Source organism: Aptenodytes forsteri, unplaced genomic scaffold, assembly GCF_000699145.1.
Source record: "Aptenodytes forsteri isolate BGI_AS27 unplaced genomic scaffold, ASM69914v1 Scaffold93, whole genome shotgun sequence".
Taxonomy (NCBI): domain Eukaryota; kingdom Metazoa; phylum Chordata; class Aves; order Sphenisciformes; family Spheniscidae; genus Aptenodytes; species Aptenodytes forsteri.
In genome coordinates, this window is record NW_008794665.1 from 7,253,088 (window position 1) to 7,268,550 (window position 15,463).

Sequence of the window (15,463 nt, forward strand, 5' to 3'; positions counted from 1 at the left end):
GCACCGGCAGATGTTTGTGGGTGATTTCTGTGCTCTTCCTTGGCCAGCGGGGACCTCCAAGGCTGTGTCCTCCTGTTTACTGTGTACGTGTGCCAGAACGGTGGAAATCTGGGAAGTTACATGTTTACGTCAGGAAGTGTTTGACCACAAACACTTGAGCCTTCAGAAATGCTGTCGGGAGCGTTGTGCTTTCAGACTCCCGTGCCAGCACAGTCTTCATATCTGATACTGCTGTATAAACTTTATCAAGGGATAGGGAACTACAGGCTAAAGAACTGCCTATGCTTACTATTGTGCATCCCCAAAAAGTTCAAAAAGAGAATTCTGCCCCCCTCAACAGGGTCCGAAATAAGGCCCTTGCCTAGCAAGGCAAAATTAAAGTGACAACTTATTTTTCATTTTTACTGTTGACATGTGGAAGTTTCATTCCAAAGCTTAAAAACACATCATTCTGAAGTCACATAGGTATCCTTTCCAAAAAATCTCTTACTGACATTAATACTTCTACCCGTATTTTTGGAGTCTCAGGACACTTCCATTATTTATTAATTAATGTTGTACTGGGATGTGATGCTTCTTGTGTATCTCCCTGGCTTTCCCTCCTCCCCAAGTTCATGTAAATCTTGATGTTTTGTAACTGGGGAGAATTGAATCTGCTATTGAAATGGGCTTCCGTCCATCCCTAGGAGTGCCATAAAATTTTAATGTCTTTGTTATTTAGTGTGCTGTATAAGTCAGGAATAATTTTCTGTTTTTCACAACACTGGACAATTTCTTTAGCTCTGTAGGATCCCTACTCCCTACAGTGTTCCCATTTCCCCTAAATAAACTGATGCTGTCTTGTGGCTACAAAGCTATTCTTCTGGAGACAGACAGTGTCACAAAGTACACAGTGTGTGTGGTTAATATTCACGGCACATACTTCATTCATAATTTATCATTAACTTATTCATTTTAATTTCTTCCCAGTGGGGTCTATAACACACCAGTGTCATTCAGTTTCTTTCCCCTACAGCTCTGGCCATCTGGAACAGCCTTGCCGCATGTCTTCACCTCAGCTACACTTTCCCATTTCTTAAAACATGTAAATAAAAATTATCAGATATAGAGTCCTAAAATTAGATACCCAATAAAAATGGGTTAGTTTTCAGTGAAGGCACTCCTGAAGTTATCACTGAAATCCATAAACCTGCCACGATGGCCAGTAATCAGTGAAGAAGAAAGCTGCATATCTTGTGGCCTGGAGGTTTTAAGCCCAAAAGAAGGCTTAGGTTGACGGTCCTCTGTGTTTAACATTTCCATTAGTGTGTTAGAGAGCTTTGAAACGCATCACCCACTCATCTGTGCTTAAAACGCATTGGTGTGCTTTGTGGAGCAGTCTGACAGCATGTGAACTGGTTTTCCTTCAGCTAAGGAAACCTGCTAGTGGGCATTCATCCCATGGGACCAGACTGCTGGGAGTCGGAAGTCAAAGCCCCTGAATGCCCAACGCTGGGGATATCTTATCTTCACCACCAGCCACTTCACTCTATGGATATATTTCTGCTGTGCTGCACCACTTGCTAATGTATGCTTATCTATATTCTTATTCCTACTAGTTCCCACCTAATGAAGACCTTTCAATGTTGCTTTGAACGTTGAAGAAAACTTGGAGAAAAAGATTTAACTCCACCCTTGCTCATCTAGCTGAGATAATTCATGTTGGTACCAACAGCGTTTAGCTTTAAAGCACTATAATCTTTGCTTGGCTTCAGAGCATGTTTGTTCAGCACACCTTACCTGATTTTTCTGTCAGCAGGACTAATTAGAGGGCACGTGATTTTTCCTCAGCTGGTAAAATGACTAGTCTGATGGCAGTGTCTTAAAGCCTTAAGACTATTTTCCTGTAGAAGCATTAGTCTTCGCTTCCGGCAGTGGACCTAGAAGAAGAAAAGATGCATCAGAAACGTGTTATGAAGGATAACCTTATTTTGGCTTTGGCTTAGCACAGCCTGTGACAAGGTGCTGCACTTCTTCACCATCTGTAAAGCGTATCTGGTTATGTAATTACGTGTTTTGCTGAACAGAGTCTTCCTCTACACTATTTGATAATTAGATTTGGTTCCTCAAGATCTTCCTAGCTACACATGCATAAGTCCTAGTAGGAATTGATGCCACCACACCTGTGCTAGTTCAAAACACACCAAAGACTGCTTTCTTTTCCTGCGCAGCTCACCCTGCTTGGGTTTCCTCCCAGCCCTCATGTTGCGTAGTTACATTCCAGGTCTTTCCTCCCCAGGTTTGCAGAACAACAAAAGGTTTTCACAGACATCATGTTGTTGAAAGTCCTGTAGTGGGACCTGAAGAGGCACAGACACAGTGCTTCCTCAAGATGAAATAAAAACTCGTTTGGATGTGTTTGGGAATGCTATTATTATATTGGCCAGGAGACTTCATTCTTGAACTTCTGAAATATACCCTGGACTCTCCTTCAGTGGCTAGTAACAGTATTCATAAGTTGTACATAACTACCTTTTGTTTCCTCTTGCTGGCTATAATTTTGTCAGTATTGAATCTCTATTTTAGGGCTGGTTTTTGCACATGTGGAACTTTATTGGATGATGATACATCTGGGGCACACTTTGCAATGTTTCTGTATTTTTTGTAAAAATAGAGGTAAAAATAGGGGTTTCTATAAATGGGAAAAGGAGACTTTTGCTCTCCTACCTAATTGGAAGTAGGAAAAAAGGACTTTTAATTAAAAATTTGACATGACTGCTCTTTGAAGCGTGATGTATTTAAGTACTAAGGCACTTAAGGATAAAATACGATGTTGCAAAGGTACAGAAGAAAACTGCAGGGAGTCTATTTGCAAAGGATATTTCAGCCAATATAGGGATGGTAATGCTTCAGGGATGCCTAGTAATTATGTACCTTGGAGCAGCCAGTATTTTACAAGCACCTTCAACGCAAGTTAGATTTCAAATTATTCTCAGTCTAATTGAAGAAGTGAAGGAGGTTGTCCCAGGGAGTGACCACGCACTGCTGTGTGAAGATACCCAAATGATCTCATTTACTTAACGCAGTTTAGCTGGAACAGGACCAGAGTACCTAGGGAGGATGAGAGCAGAGTTATGGAAACCTGGGGAGGACACAGCATTAGGAAGAGGAACAATCAAATTGTGTTGATGGTACACAAATAGGGGAGAAAACGGATGGCCTACAAATGCCAAGCTGTAGCCAGAGGAGGTCCTCAGAGACTAGTAAGAACAGTTGGGACAGCATAAGGAAGGGCTATACTGGAGTTGCTCTTCTCGGATTTCAGCCTGCTAGTAATGACTGCATATTAGGTTAGTCTGCAGAGGAAAGCATCACCCTCTGCAAGTGGGATCAGGACTGTTTTTTAGGAGGGAGAGCTGTGGAGGCAGCTGGAAGAGGAAGTGTGATGGTTACCGGCTGCTCATCACATCCTTCCTCCCAGAGGTTTTCATCCTCTCACAGCTGCCAGCTGAGTTGGTCATGTGGATGACCCCACACCTGGTTAAGCAAAAAGGATCTAGGCTAGGTTAATTAGTTTAAATGGCATGTCTTTGATAACCTGTCTCTTGTTGATTGAAAGTAGCTGGAGAACGCTCCTACAGGCTGATCAGTGGGAGGATAACTTCTAGCAGCAGCAGGCTGTAGGAGACAGTAACCTCTTCAGGTGCAGTGCTACTAAAAAAACCTAAGCAACTGAATGGATCAACAGCTGCATGGATGTTTATAGACAAAGCAAAGGAGATGAGTAAGGAGTTACTAAGGCAGGCAGGAGAGGTAAAGAACCTTTTGGGGTGGGGTAAGAAAAGTCATTAGGGGAGGAAAACAGAGGTTAAAAGTGGGGAAAATAACCTCTGTTCTATCAGAGTGGGGTTTTTATGTGTCCTCTGCAGGGACGGACCCTGAGCCTGTGAGAATTAGGATGTTCTTGTGACTTATTGTAGACATGCATATAATATATTTTCTTTTTTAAACTTGGTATGTTAATGTTGTCTATATTAGCATGAAAATTGAAAACATTTAGAGACTTATTTGGAAATGCAATAAAATTCAGCTCCTGTCATCATCTGAAAACTCAACTTTCAGATCAACTGCTCAGTGTTTGACTTTGGTTAGGAGTTACGTTACTGTCTACCTGCTCCCTTTGTTAGTTGTGGGAAGCTGTTTCTCATTCTTAGCCTGTTCTGCAAAGCCACCCCTGTTCTAAAAAGGCATGTAATGTCATCAGTCACCTATCTAGTCATGGCTGCTCAAGAGTTAACTACCTCTCGAATATAATGAGCCAAAAGAAAGGGGAACCAGCACTGCTTTGCTCCATGTGCACACCTTGGTGGGTTTGAATCATTATAGTGCATCACAGGGGAGATGAGCAGAGAACTGAATGAAACTTTTCTTTTCTCTTCTCTAAAGCTACGAATCTTTTGCAAAGTTTTAATCAATTTCTACTCTGTGTTTTCCCCTCCAAATACCTTATGCGCTAATGGGACCTATTGTATTTATTCACACTGGACATTTTTACAAGAAAAGCTATTAAGAGGAAGGACTCAAACACTCCAATTTACCATGCATCCGGAGGCTTAACCAAAACTATTATTACATGAAAGAATGGAGGAAATTAGGAACAGGGCCTTCGGAATACCAAATGCTAGTACAATTTTTTCTCCCAATTTTCTTTCTGTCTAATTAACTCTGTCAGGAGTTTGAAAACAATTAGGCACTAAAAAGGAAAAAGGGTAAAATAGTCTTACCTAACTCTTCTGTGCATGTTAAATACTTCCATGCTGCATTGCACGCATCTTCTGGACTGAAAAAAAAAAAATTAAAAATGGCTAACATGAACTCTAGTGGTACTTCTGGAAAAATCCTGTCCTCAGTTACAGAAAAGCGTGATGAGAGCCTCCTAGATAATAACATAGAGGGCTCTAAAGGTTAAGGAATGATCTGGTTTAGATGATAGTACTCAGAAGAATATGACCTTAAAGAAGAAATATTTGTTGGGGTGATTTTTAGCAAAGGCAAAAAATGGTGAGAAATGCTTTTAAGAGACCTAGGATATTCTCTTTTGTAAGATTAATCAAGAGTGAATTAAATTAGATAGAAATGATAGTATCTTGAGAGCAGATAACCTCTTTGCGTTAGGTTTGGTTACTAATAACCTGGTTTATTTGGTAGTGCTGTTGTTATTTTCCTTCAGCCTCCATCCCATTTTTTGCAGTCCGTGACTCATACAATCTCAACATCTGCACCTACTTTGATCATAGCATAAAGATCATGGACTTAATCTAATTTAATGATAATTGTAGGGCACTTCTGCATGGATAACGATGAGAGCTGGTAGAAGAAAAGACTGTATGTTATCCAAGAGTCAAAAACATGCAGTCTTTTTGAATGCCTCTGCTTTTAAGCTTGATGAAGTATGTAAAAAATCTTGTTTCCAGCAAGATTTTAATTACCTCATGAAAATCTGCCTCTTTGTATGAAGTTCCAGCTGGATATTGAAAAGCAGAAGAGCTTGGAACCTTCTAGCACAGTCACAACTGTGAAGTTAGGAGGCAGTGAGTTTAAATTTGCATGTAACCCTGTGCTTATTCCTTTACTGCAAGAGCAACTGAGTATTTCCATCAAGACATACATGTCCCTCTTATAAATGTGCCACAATGACCTCTGATGTGACAGAATGATTCCTATAGCAAGCTTTTTCTGCTACTGTTTTCTGGAGTGCTTGTGTGAGGTTCTGGTATGTGGCCTTTGGGGCAAAAGGAAATGTCAAAAGTATTAAAGTTCCCCTGTCAACAGAAATTCTCTTTTCCTCTCCATGTTAGCTAAGCATCTCGAGTACACTTGATGTAAATATGACACTATTTTTTGCTGCTTAGAAGCTCTGGTTCTTTTGCCTTTGGCTGTTAATTCGGAGTATTACTAGTTTTCTATTTTGACTGGGTTTAGCCTGCTGTTCCCAGGCATAGTGGGTTGCAGGTTTCTTGTGAAGAATTCTAGGAAAAATAGGAAAAGACTACAAATTGTCTCAGCTGGCAATATAACAAGAGAAAGTGTAATGTCTTACTGCAGGGCCACTGTGTGTTGAAGGCAGTCATTTTTGTCTCATTGGATGTCTTTTTCTAGGCGCGTGCTTTTCTTGTGTCAGGAAAGACTGTAAGACTTCCTTATAAAGGGGAATGAGCTTTTTAAGGCTCGTTTCTACAAACTCTTATTTTTAAGTTATGGATTGAGAATATGCCCTGAATAGATGATGGACTGCGAAACAAAACTGAGGCCTGCGTCACCACAAGGGTCACCACGTGGACCCAGACTCTTTCCTGGGTTAGCTGCAAAAAAAACCCCTATAGTTTTTTCTCTGTTCTAACAAGAGTCTTTATTTTGATTCTTAATGAGCGCGGTGACATCCTGGTGGTGATCTGCCTCATTGCATGCCAGAGTTGTGAATTTTGCTAAGCTTTTCATAAAATTAGGAGAAAGACATTCATTCTATTCCCTGAAGAGTTTTATAGCCTAAGTGGGAGAGACAAACAGGCAAAGGGAGGGATAGGAGATACAAGTTAAAACCAGGATGATTGGATGTTGACAATCACGGGAACTCTACGATTGTTCTCTTTTATTTTTTCAGTTCTCAAGTTTTGTACATTTTGTGTGTTAGGGTGAGGGTTAAGCAGAAAAGAAGAGCCAGGAATTTGGGAGAGGTGAAGGAAAGTGCTCAGTTCTACTCCTTTATTCTTTAGTTGTGACCTGCTGAGAAAGGTGCTCCAGCTAATTAAACAGCTAATGAGAAATGTTGCTCCTGTGCCTCCACTTTGAAGCAAGTAAGAAATCAGCTATTTGCGTGTGTTGGACTCATAAATTTGTTCCAGGCTTGTGACTACAGCAAGGCTATAGATCTTCACAACAACAGGCCATCACTGCTTACACTTCCTTTGGGTGCACTTGCTTCGACTGTGGAGTCCTGAAAAAAACTCTGCCAAGAATGGATTCACAGTGGTGTACCTAGTAGTAGAACATAGTCTTTGAAAAAACAAATCAAATCCAAAACTGAACAAAAATGTCCAGGTCAGGATGTACAGACATGCAGTGTTTAAATACATTACCTCAAAATTATTGTCTGCAGCTACACACCCTCCATGAATTCAGAACTAGAACTTGGTAGCAGAACAAAGGATAGAGATTAAACATCTTATGAGCAAATCCCTTTTAAACAGAATATCTTAATGTAACGTGGCTTTTGACAGTAACCAGTTTTCTTTCTGTTTTGGTAGAATCTTTGTCTTGGATTAACAAATAAGTATTTAAAACAGTATTTCTCGTCTTGTTCCTGTCTGACAAATAGAGTGCAAGTACGTTATTTACATGAGAAAGTTCTGTTTGCTTAACACAATAAATATGATCCTGAGTTGACATTGCTGTCTAGATGTCAACAATCTTCATCTAAGTGTGAATAATAAAAAAAAGATTCTGACAATTCTTAATTGGCTGGTAATTTGTACATTTTCCTTTAATGTCCAGTAACATTTTTATTGCTGTTTTAGCGATCAGTTTTTAGCTTTTTATTAATACAAACTGTCAAACTGACAGCAGTGCTTACTCATTGCTGACTCAAAAGCAGAGCCTCCTTACAGATTTTCCCGCTTTTCTCCCTTCCCTGTATGTTTTTTGGGGGTTGCCCTTTGAAATTTCACCTGTAGGTATTAATAGCCCCTGTGTATAACAGGTTGATCTATTTTTTTAAAAATAAGGAGAAATGGTAAAAATAAACAAGCAAATAGGCCCAAGAATTAAGAAAGTCTGTTATGGACCCATAGTGCTTCTCAGCTGATGAACTCGGTCATTACTATCCTTTAACTGTTAAACCGTCTGTGCTTTATGGAAAGAAAAAGCTTGTTGTCTTGAAGTATTTGCACATCTGCATAATATGTGAATGATCAAAGTATATTGCTGACTTTACAATGTACCTCCAATGTCTGTTTCAAACCTGTCACAAAAATCTTTGCTATTATGGCTAGTATCCAAAGAAAAAGTGCAGCAAGTTTTATCCCCAAACTGTCGCTATTTTCATGGTCTATAATGCTCCAGATTAAGCATGCATCCAGATTAACATGATTTAAGATTCTTGGAAAAAGTTTTTAATTGTTGTGGCTTCTACAATAATGATAGCTATTGCATGAATTCCTAGATTTGGCTCTTAAAAGCTTTTAGAAACTTTTCAAATCACCTTGGGGAAAAAAAAAGCTTTCTAACTATCTAACTACATCAGTGACAACTGACAGCTATGGGTCAAAGAATAGAGGGACACCTGGGATCAATTATTGATGTCTGAATTTGATTTTAATCATCTTTGCATGTGAGTGTGGACTAATTTCTTTGTCCTCTGTACAGATGTTTTCATTGGCTGCTAAACAACACTGTTTTGATTTATGAAAGGTCATAACAAATTGTTGCAAAGAGGTTGCAAGATGTTTCTGCAGCTAATTGAATCAAAAATTATTTTCCTTTCTCAAGGTATATCTGGGAAAGGTGTGCCACAACATTTTGTCTTTAGAAAGTATATGAATATACTGTGTCCAGTAGTGTGCATTGTGAAAATCTTCCTACTTCTCACTTAGCGTACGTGATTCAGATGGCTAAACTATGTTATGCCATGATGTTATGGAGATCGATGTGTGAGCTTGATGAAGGGATAGAAAGGGACAAAGTGGAACTCGCAACAGCCAAAAGTCTTCCTGAGTGGTTATGTGTAGAACCATGTTCAACAGACTTCATTTTGCTAAGTTTCATCACCAGTATTTGTAAAAAATAGACCAAGGGAAATAGTGCATGCCAGTGAAGACAAATTTGGGGTATTTTCCTTCAAATTCACTCAGACAGGTATTTCTCAAGAATAGGGATTGTGTGTGTTCCAACCTGTGGGGAGGAAAATGTGTTTTCTGTAAAATTCTCGTAAGTAGCAAATTTTTTGTTTTCCTCCTAGTTCTGCATGATGGATTACTCTTGCATATTTTGTACCTCCTTTCTCTAAAGACTCCCCATTGCTATCAATACATTTACTCAGTAAAAACAAACCAGGAGAACCCAGGAGAGTGAACTGCATGATTAACATTTGCTATTTTTTTCAGAGCTGACATGGGTTACTAATGAAGTACTATAAAGTTATTCTCACTAATTCAGTTTCACTTTCACTTTATACATAGAAAAAGAATGTAGATGGGGGTCTAATAAATTTGTACAGATATTTTTACAACAGTCTGAAATAATCACAGTCTGATTGCAAAGGACCCTAGTCAAAATCTGAAATATAGAAACCCATCCTGATCCACAAATCAGTACGTAAATAAATAATTTCCTTTTTTTTTCCTGGTGGAAAGCACTCAGCAGCTCCTACTAAATTATTTGTTATGTAGGTTGTTGGTTTCCTTTAAAAATATCTGCTGGCTCAGGAAGATTAGGAATGAGCTGTTGAATGCATACTAAAGTTTTTCACTGTATTTACTATTTTAAAATATTTCCTCAAGAGAACTCATAAAGGAGTATATAAATTATTTAAAATTTTTCTCTCGCAATTTTCTAAGAACATTTTTGTTTATTTTCCTCAGCAGGCAGCATTCAGGGCTCTACCTTGCGTTAAAGTTATAGCGTAAAGCATTGATGTGATACTGTATTTTTTAACAATGAGAAGTTGCGCCAAATATAGGGATGAGGGACAGAAACGTCTTCAATCTGAATTCACCAACTGGAAAATAAACTCTGTCTGAGCAGCTCTGATGGAGAAAAAATCCTTAAAAATGGAAAATAGTCTTTGTTCTTTTATTGCATGTAGTTTACAAGATGAAAAAGAACCAACAGGGCAAATAGCGACTCTTAAGCGATTCCATTTGCTTTGTATTTATAGTTCTACAAAAAATACAAATCCCTTCCCTTGGGAGGATTTATATAGCCTCTTACCATCCCTAGAGCAGCTATATTGTACAGGATCTTACCCTTTCTTGGCAAAATTTGCTGTGCCTTAGTCCAACAATAAAACAAAGGGTAAAAGCAAAATGAGCGATTTCTGGAGAATTTGATTCTGAAATTAATAAAGTCTTACTCTAAAAATAAAAGCAAAATGAGCGATTTCTGGAGAGATTGATTCTGCAATTAATAAAGTCTTACTCTAAAAAAACCTCCAAAGTTTAGAACTCCCACTCTGAAATCAGAACAAAAACTCATGTTAGATATCTATTTCCACTGAAGTTAGGTTTTATTGTTTCTGGGGATTATAGATCCATATTTTCCATTTTTTCAACAAACTTACTCGTGGATTCAGCTTCTTTATTCTTTCTGCCTTGATTCTGCAATTAATAAAGTCTTACTCTAAAAAAACCTCCAAAGTTTAGAACTCCCACTCTGAAATCAGAACAAAAACTCATGTTAGATATCTATTTCCACTGAAGTTAGGTTTTATTGTTTCTGGGGATTATAGATCCATATTTTCCATTTTTTCAACAAACTTACTCGTGGATTCAGCTTCTTTATTCTTTCTGCCAGTCATATAACTGCAGGAATTCCACTGTTTTGAGACTTTTTAATTGGCAGCACCTGATGTGTGGTATAAAATCCTGTCAAAATGTCAAACACCCTTTGACTTACTGAGCAGGGTCTCAATTTTGAGGTGCTAGGTCTGGCCAGATTCTCTTGCTGAAATAACTTCACAGGTGCTGTGCAGGATGACTGCCCACCCTGTTTGAAGGAGACTGGAGGACGGAAAATCTAATAATGATGTTCAGCCCCAAACAAAGAAAAGGTGATGCAAAAAAAGCCATGGGTAGGGGATGAGGCTGACCTCTCCCTCTCAGGCTGTGACATTTGTTCAGATGCATAGCCTTGAGGAATTCATGGGGCTCTTTCTGCTATAGCTTGAATGTGTTGGAAAGAGCATTATTTCTTCACCACTGCCCACAATCAAAGCTGGCCAGGAGACTGGTGGTTTCTCTTAGGTGTGGATCATGTCACTGTGATCCATGTGTATGATACCTTAAGACAAGATAACTCCATGTAGAACATAACCATAAACCTCTCCAAATATGAGCTGGTAGTGGTATAGTTTATGAGCACCATATGTTAATGGTGCTCTGCGATATGTGTCATCTGCCTGGGGTTTGAGTGCTGTTTGAGTTGGTGCTTTGTATTTATTTGAAATCTATCGTTTTTGAAATATCAGCGTTTCTGAGGCTGTGAAGCCGCAAAAAAGTTGGTGTCAACAGTTTTACTCCTCTAGGTATCATGTTCTTTGTACTGTTGCCTATTAAATACTCTGAGTCATCAAAAACACTCTTGCCCCTTCTCCAAGGAAGAATTAATCTGAATTTGATGAACCAGTGAGCATGTTACTGTTAGGAAATTGTTGCATCCCAGTTGCAGAACAGGTTGCTTGAATTCCCACCAATTTGTCACACTCAAGATCTTGTTATAGGCAAAAAGAACACACCTTATATGCAAAGCCAAGAATTTGCCATTAGTATAATTAAAATCTTAATTGTCTAATCAAAGGATTATTATTATTCCGGTTACAATAATACTGACACTTATATTTAAAAGTAAATACAGCTAAAATGATGCATACACATATTTTCTAGTACCTACCCCTTTGTCTAACATTATACTTACCCTTCCACTGGGGGAGGGGAAGTTTCTGGTGAGTTGTCTGCATCCTGAGTATCCTGAATCCATCCTTGGGAGAGAAGTCTTTCTCCTCACTTTAGGATCCACTTGCAGGTATTTTTATGTTTGCTAACATGGTCTGCACCTACCTCATTCTTCACTGGTCTGTAATTCCACATCACATTTGAATTTACTATATATGGTGGTTTTGACATATGTTTGAGACTTGTTCTTTGCTCTCTTGGTTACCCCTACAGCTGGTTTTACCCAGCTTTCAAGGACTCATCCCTCTCCTGGCTAGTCACTGACCACTGGTTGCCAGTAACTTACAGCCCTGGGACCTCCAGGATCATCCTGTGTCCGTACTGATAAGGCTACGCTGCTGTCTTATGCCCTCCATGTTGCTTTTTGGTTTAGGATCCCAAGTAGTACCTGTTATTGCCATCTGCTACCTAAAAGTAAGCCTTGCACCATACAGTTATACAAAGCTAAGCTAAAGGTAAAGCAAAGTAGGTAACAGTCACCTAATAGTTGTTAGATAATTGCTCTTACAACTAGACAAGCTCAAATGCAGCTCTAGGCAGGCCCAGACTGACACGTCCTGAGACCTCCACTCGTAGCATAATGCAAAACCAAGGATAATGCTTGGCCTGTTATAAGGAATGGCAACACCATATCTACTGGACAACAGGGCTACAATATAGAATTGGCAAATGGCAGAAGCCATGGTGTTTGGGATTACTGAGAGGGAAAGCTGGGACAGGTGAGGAAGCAGAAGTGTGCGGCTGATTTGATGCGTGAGGGGTGAGCGTGGCACGAGGAAAGAAATAAGGCATTGACTTCAGTTTGCTTTTGTATATCTTCAGGTGTGAAAGTGTAAGGATATAAGTGAGCGTCATCTTAGTACAGAAGCTTTTCTGGTATGACCTCAGTTTTAGAAAACAGGGGTTTTGATATGTCTCAGTTACAGGACTGTGAGTTAGCAGGATATAAACCAAATACTAAAGAACAGCCAGTTCCAGAAGTTTTTAAAGACTATCTTCAGCATGCCTTGCTGCCACCCAGTGCTTCTTGGATTGCCTCCTCTTTGTGTTTTCTGTAGGAGACAATAGCAGGTCTGTGGTCTGCTGAGACTTCCTCCCATGTGGGCAAGGAGAATGATCCCCATGGTTTCTGTCCCACCAGTTACACCAAAAAGCGTGCTTTGCTTAAGCGAAATACTTTAACGAAAGCAATCACCAAGGGGACAAGTGGGACTTTCAAAGCACTGCAGGTCTGTATGACCTCTGAGTATTATTGCTCTTTATCTATTTTTTTCATCTTATTATATTTTGAACAAATACTGATTCCATTGAAAACTTGATTAATATTTGTAGCAAATTGAAATACTTCTTGAAACACATGCACACCCATGCACACAGAGGATATTAACTGAGTAGACCTTCTGCCAGGTGATGATATCTCATTCTGCTTAGCAGCCATTCATGCTGCACAATAGCACTAAGATGCAGTCCATTAAATGGAACTACTGCTTCCTCTTTCCTACTGTTGATGTCATAAAGATAAAATAACTAAAAGTGTTAGTTTTAGAAGCTGTTTTTGGAGCACAGCCCTTGGGGAATGGTTCGAATGCATGTCTACTCAATCAAACTGGGGATGTCCCAGGTAGCTTTTGTAGGAAAAACTTTCAGACTAAAGAATCTCCTTTTGTGTGCCAGGATCTCCTCTAACTCAGCTAAAAGACTGAGCAGAACATGAAGACGCGTTGATACTAACACAAAAGACACTAGACATTATTAAGGCTTTGGGATTGGCTTTCAAGAAAGAAGCCCACTCGGAAATCTCTTCTGAACGTGGCAAGCACATTCCTGAGCTAGCATGGAGAAACAAGTGCATGGAAAGGACTCATAAATCTCAGTGCATGTTCCATGGGATTCTGAATGCTCTTTTTCTGCTGGCCGCACTCATTGTGCTAGAGATAAGCTGTGTATACATGCATTTTTTTCTGTAGCTTGTGCACCATCTCTCTTGGGGGAGAAAGTCCTGTGAAAACTAGCTGACGATGTTGGTTAGGGAATTCTCTTCAGCAGTGTTTCCACTGGTTTAATCAGTCTGGTTTCCAGCACAGTTTCAGCCAGAATGTGGTTAGCCTGAAGTTATTGCAGCTGCTGTTTGAGAACAGCAATAGGAAAGGATTGTCAGTAGTTTGAAGACCAGCTTGGTATTTTGGAGACCTGGCTAAAACTCCCTGTTCTGCCACAGACTTCCAAAGTGCCTCAGTTTCCTATCTGTAAAATGTGAGCAACGGTACTTTTTTACAACCAATGTTTTGTGAGGAAAAATAAAATTATTAAATATTCTGAAAATCTGGGTGGGAAAAGAAACCATAAAGCATATTTGATTGGAAAATCTTTCCTTTATTTCTGGGAAAAAACCCAAACAACTTTTTATGAACTTAGCAGTGCTTTTTTTTGTTGTTTTTTTTTCTCCCCCTCAACCAGTCATTACGTCAATAGAGTTATGAACAAACCTGGACCCACTATGAAGAACCTAATAGGACAGTGGAGTTAAAAAATTATAAGAAATCCAGGACCTGGAATTCATTGCCACTAAATTATAACCCTTTCAAGAAATACTTTGAGAAACATGGGAGCTGATGAGACTGTTTTTTAATGAAGAAAATAAAAGATGATGAGTTCTATAGGCAGTATTGAGCTAGTTGTCAGTAATTAGCTTCAGATGAGATTGTTGTCTTTAATGTGTCTTGATTATTCTTGGATGAGTTGGAACATACCATGAAAGTGTAATTACAGCCTTTGATATTTTGGTGGATGTCTCAATGCTTCCTGGAAGTAGTCCAACAGGTTGTTTGGCCAAGTGGTTTGTGGGTAGCCAGTTGCCTATACAAATAAAGGAAGAAAGAGAAAACTGTTTAATTGTTCATGCACTAAAAGATCTCCTCACATACATTTTATGATGTGGTATTTTAAATGCATCTAAGGAAAAGTCAATCTAATGAAAGAACAAATGCTTTTTGTCTTTTATGTGGATTGTTACTTGTATGCTTATTGTACTATTTAAAGTTCAGGCTTTTTAATGCTAATTATTAAAACAATAAGTTCAGTGTGTCTGGGGTGGGGAAAATGAACACTTTAAAGAATACATTCTGTGAAAGTGGATTCTGATAGGATGTATGTTGGTTTTGTGCTGGTGTAAGTACTGCTACTCTGGGGTTACATGGGTACATTGCAAATGCAAATCGGGGCTTTAGTGTTTTGAAAACAATTATACATAATTTCAATCTGAATGTTTACAGTTTACTGAAGCTGTAAGCAGTTTTAAAACAAGATCTTGAATGTGCAACGTGCGCTCGCAGCCCAGAAGACCAACCGTATCCTGGGCTGCACCAAAAGCAGTGTGGCCAGCAGGTCGAGGGAGGTGATTCTGCCCCTCTACTCTGCTCTGCTGAGACCCCACCTGGAGTCCTGCGTCCAGCTCTGGAGCCCCCAGCATAAGGAAGACACGGACCTGTTGGAGCAGGTCCAGAGGAGGGCCACGAAAATGATCAGGGGGATGGAACACCTCTCCTATGAAGAAAGGCTGAGGGAGTTGGGGTTGTTCAGCCTGGAGAAGAGAAGGCTTCGGGGAGACCTTATTGCGGCCTGTCAGTACTTAAAGGGGGCTTATAAAAAGATGGCTGCAGACTTTTTAGCAGGGCCTGTTGTGACAGGACAAGGGGGAATGGCTTTAAAACAAAGCGGGGTAGATTTAGACTAGATAGAAGGAAGACATTTTTTACGCTGAG